The sequence below is a fragment of the Trichosurus vulpecula genome, chromosome 6, assembly GCF_011100635.1.
Source record: "Trichosurus vulpecula isolate mTriVul1 chromosome 6, mTriVul1.pri, whole genome shotgun sequence".
NCBI lineage: Eukaryota > Metazoa > Chordata > Mammalia > Diprotodontia > Phalangeridae > Trichosurus > Trichosurus vulpecula.
Genome location: NC_050578.1, coordinates 70,848,097 through 70,853,345, shown reverse-complemented (window position 1 = coordinate 70,853,345; position 5,249 = coordinate 70,848,097). Strand labels below are relative to the sequence as shown.

Here is a 5,249-nt window from a genome sequence, read left to right as displayed (position 1 = left end):
CCAATTCTAGTCTTTAAAGTGCCATTGATATTCCAAACTTGCAGAGCCTTTTGCTTCATGAAAGAATCCTCAAACCCACATAGGCCACACAACAAATAAACTTGTTCTGCTGAACCTACTAGTCAATTCAGTATACTGTCAGCCTACCTCTGAGAAAAGGGCTTTGGCAGCATAAGCATTGCAAAGGAAAATATGGACCTCAGCATGGAGCCTGAAGAAGAAAAACAGTGAGATATTTAAAACAGCCCATTTCTTTTAAATACTTGGGTGTTCTTCAGAGAGGGAATTTCCCCCTACTCCCCACCATCACGGCTTCCAAAGTGTCGGGACTGTTACTCATATTATTTACAGAGCTTTGAAGTGTGCCTCCAAAGATTTAGTTCAACTCTTAGGAATGCAAGGGTCAAATCATTTTCCCTTTCTGATGAAGTCTGTGAATTTAATACCGCAATTTTTTTCAAAAAAAGGAAATACATAGGGATGTTTTCCACTATTTACTACACTGCAGTAGACAGTTAAAATGCTGTCATAATCAAGATTTTGCATTACTTGGACCACAATGGACATGCAATTTCTCTAAGTCCTGCCTAGTCTTTTCTGACTTGTCTCAGAACCTATAACATTAATATCAACAGAGAATTTGGCAATAAAGAAGACCATATACAGGGGACACCATTAGAATATCTATTCATCTTGCACAGTTATTCTGCAAATTTTCTTGTCTTTTGACTGTGAGGTGAAAAGGGACCTTTTGGTTGGCTAATGAGTCAGAATTGAGGGAGGGTACATACAAAAGACTCCAAAGGTATCATGAATGTCCATGAGGAAGGTGCCTTTCCTACTTCATCAAGCCAACTTGTAAGTGTATGGTCACCAACAAGACAAGCTTATGTCTGGAATGGGATTGCCTCCAATGTGTGTCTCCTTTCCTTTGGTACAGGACATTGTAAAATCTTGAAAGGTCAGAAGAGGCATCAGATGTCCAGCAACCTAGACAGGAAAAGAGATAACCCTGAGGAAAGACATAATTAATTCAGCCCAGGAGTGACTTAAACCAGCAGCTAAGTTTCCATGTTATATAGCTAAGGGGTAACTCATACACAGCTAGACTACATTAGGAAATGAACTTGTGACAAGTGCTTTCTAGCAACTGCTTTATGTTTGACCCTACTCTTCCCAGAAACTGAGATGGTGTGGGAAGAGTGTACTCATGACTCAAGGGATATCTTTATACTTCTGATTTTGCTGTGTCTCCCTGATAAATATCTCCTTGTAAAAGCTACTTAACATTTTTCCCACAATAACTTTAAAAAAAATTTAAGTAATGAAAATTTGTTTTCTCTCCATCACCTCATTGGGGAAAAATAAGAAAAACAAAACTTTTATAACAAATATGCACAGTCAGACAAAAAATTACATTGGCCATCATAAAAATGCATTGTTGGTCAGCATCTTGTTTCTGTGCCTTTCTGTCAACAGATCAGAGTTGTTATGACTTTGAAGATGGCTTATCTTTATAATATTATTATTACATAAATTATTCTCCTACTTCTCAATTCATTCTGCATTAACTCATTTAAGCCTTCTCAGTTTTCTCTGAAATTGTACCTTGTTTCCTATCTTATGGCACATTATTTCCATTATATTCATATACCATGATTTGTTGAGACACTCCCTATTTATGAGGATTCCACATATTTTCTAGTTCTTTTACACCACAAAAAAAGAACTGCTATAAATACTTTTGTACTCTTATCCCTGATCTCTGAGGTAGAGACTTAGTATTGCTACCAAGGGATCAGAGTAGGCACAGTTTACTAAACTTCAGGATGTAGTTCCAATTTGCTTTTCAATTCATTAATTTCATGAATAGTTACTTAATATGTTCTGTTGTTGTTCTATCATTTTCACTCATGTTTGACTCTTTGTGACCCCATTTGGAGTTTTCTTGGTGAAGATGCTGGAGTGGTTTGCCGTTTCCTCCTCCAGCTTACTTTACAGGTGAGAAAACTGAAGCAAATAGGGTTAAGTGACTCACCCAGAACCACACAGCTAGTAAGTGTCTGAGGCTGAATATGAACTCACAAAGATGAGTTTTCCTGATTCCAGGGCTGCACTTTATCCACTGCATTACCTAGTTACTTTAGTTTTTCTTTAGCTCCTCCATTTTCCTTCCTCATCAACTTTGCTTACCTGATTGGTGTAAAATGTTACTTTAATTTTTCGCTTCTCTATTATTGATTGATAATGCCTAAGGGTTGCTTAGATTTTTTTCCTTTGAGAGAGTGGGCAGAGCTAAGATGATGGAGAAAAGGCAAGGACTCCCCTGCTTTCCCCCAAATCCCTCCAAATACCTTTAGATGATACCTCAAAACAAATTCTGGAGAGGCAGAACCTACAAAAGGATGGGGTGAAACAATTCTCCACCCCAAGCCAACTTAGAAGATCAGCAGGAAAGGTCTGTTGTATCAGGGTGAGAGTGGAGCACTGTCTAGTACAGCCTGCTCCCCAGCAAATCAGCAGTAGGCCTCAGGGGTGGGGGGACTGAATCAGTAGCAGCAGCGCCAGTTTCCAAGCTTCTCAGTCCACAGACGGTAAGGGAATCAGACAATCGGTCAAGAGATTTTAGGGGTCCTTTGGCTGGCACTGGGGGCAAAATTCTGTTGCATTGCCCATACCTGGATCTTGATCAATACATATAGTCCTGAGTCTCAGTCCCAGGGCAAGGAGGAGCACTAACATGCCAGAGCTTGCAGCTATAGGGGATCTGGGACCCTGTTCACAGTTCTAGGGTGGAAAAGAATGCTTGTAGTTGCTCACAGACCACAGCATAGACCAAGAGAGTAGGAAATACACCTCTCCCTAGATCATACCACCTTGGAAGAACTTAAAACTTTAAAGTCCCCAGAATTATTTCTGAAAACAACTTTGTGTGTACATGCACACACGCGCACACACACACACACACACACACACACACACCCCTGAAGCTTGGGATAATGCCCTCTCCACTCAGGAAACAGAGCCTCACTTTAGCATAGAGTTAAAAGTCAAGAAATAGACTGGAAAATGAGCAAAACCGACTATAGAAATTTACTATGGTAGCAGAAAAGATCAAAACACAAACTCAGAAAAAGACAACAAAGTCAAAACTGCTACATCCAAACCCTCAAAGAAAAATATGAATTGGTCTCTGGAATTCTTCACCTTTCTTCTGAACAGGGAGTTCTTATGGATCTGTGCTCAGAAAAAACAGCACAAATAGGAGCAGGCAATTTTTTTAAGTATGGCCACTAAAAGAAAACACCATATTTAACATAAGATAAATTGTGCCTCCCTTATAAAAAATGTGCAGTTTTTTGGCTTGACTAATTATTTTTAAAAGACACAAATGCACACATTCTTACATGCTAGTAAATATAAACTACAATTGGCTCAGTTAGTGCAATCACAACAGTCCCTGTGACTATTAAATTCCACCTGAAATTTACACAATATGACCTTGTATTATTGCCTAGCCTGTGAGTTGTTGGAATGGAACATGTGAGCACATATATGCATGGATATGCATTCATATACATTACAAGTTCTCACATACAAACGTAGGTTTACATATATTGCCAACCAAATCACACAATTTTATGAGAGAATAAAACAAGGAACAGTCTGCCTTTACAAATATAGATTTTCATTATCCCCAATTAAAAGATAGCACTTCAGAGGAAAAAAAATAACAAATAAGAGAAGTAGAGGAAAACTGGGAAGAGAAAGGAGTATGATATAAAAATGAGGAGAGAGTGAACAGCTTGTTAAAGGAGGCACACACAAAAAATACTGATAAAACAACACCTTAAAAAATAACAGGCTTTTGTGGGTTGGCAGAGAGTGAGGCAGCAGCACCAGGGCACCCTAAGAGAGCATAAGGTAGTTGGATGCTGCCTGCCTACTCCCAAGAGTCCAATGCTGCCTCTTTATCAGATGACGATCTTTGCTCCTAATCATGTTGTAACTGAAGTCCCGATTCTTGTACTTCATTTCTCAGCTGAAAAAGATGAAGTCTTCTGGATAAATTGTATACTGCGGACAGGTCTTTGAAAAGTCCCCTGTTAGAGTGAAAAAATTTTGGCATCTGGCTGCACTACAATTCCAGGAGTGGGACCCACAACATGTACAGGCAGTACAGGGACCTGACCAGTGCTGGTGACATCCCTCAGTGCTACCGAGATGTAGGAGCCCGTCACGTGCCCGGGCCAACTCCATCCAGATCACGAAAGTGGAAGAAACTCCTGCCAGCAAGTGCCGCCAGCCCGCAATCAAGCAGTTTCACTACTCCAAAATCAAGTTCCCTCTGCCCCGCAGAGTTCTGCATCGCCAACGCAAACCACACTTTACTACCAAGAGGCCCAACACCTTCTTCTAAGTGCAGAGACAAGGAGGCACCTGTTTTATTTGATCTGTTTAAATAAGTTTCTCAATTGGAAACCAAAATAAATAATAATAGGACAACCAGTAAAAGAGGAACACAATCCAATGAAGAGAATGCCTTAAAAAGCAGAATTGGCCAAATGGAAAAAGAGGTACAACAATTCACTGAAGAAAAGAAGTCCTTAAAAAGTAGAATTGGACAAATTTAAGAGAAATTACAAAAGCTCATTGAAAAAATATTTTTCTTTTGAAAACTGACTGTTCATACTCTCTGACCATTTATCAAATGGGAAATAGTTATTCTTCTTATAGATTCTAGTTAGTTCCATATATATTTTGAAAATGGAAACTTTACCAATGCTTCAAATAATTCCCTCTACTTATCTATGACCTTTCGTTTTCTTTACTATATTAGAATTGTTAATGCAAAACTTTTTAAAACTTTTGCATGCCAAAAATTTTTCATTTTTTCTTCTGTTATCTTCTCTGTCACATGCCACTCAGGAACTCAACCCTATCTATAGATTCAAAAGGTATTTTTAATTGCTTTTCTAATTTGTTTATGACTTTTTTTTAATCTAGGTCAGATATCCATTTGAAGTTTATCTTATACGGTATATAGTATGAAATACTGGTCTAAACCTAATTTTTTACAATGCTGTCTATTTTTCACAGAAATCAAATAGTGTGTCCTCATAATAATGCAGGTCTTGGGATTTATCAGATATTATGCTGCTGTGTTTTCTTCTGTATGTTGAGTCTATTCCACTAATCAATTCTCTCTTTTATAATATCTGCTAAATCATTACAATGATTACTTCTTT

The 5,249-nt window shown here is 38.3% G+C and overlaps 1 pseudogene; it reads left to right on the top strand.

Annotated features, from left to right (window-relative positions):
- The first annotated feature begins 810 nt into the window (after positions 1-810).
- LOC118854642 lies at positions 811-4,420 on the top strand (annotated as a pseudogene).
- The last annotated feature ends 829 nt before the right edge of the window (positions 4,421-5,249 follow it).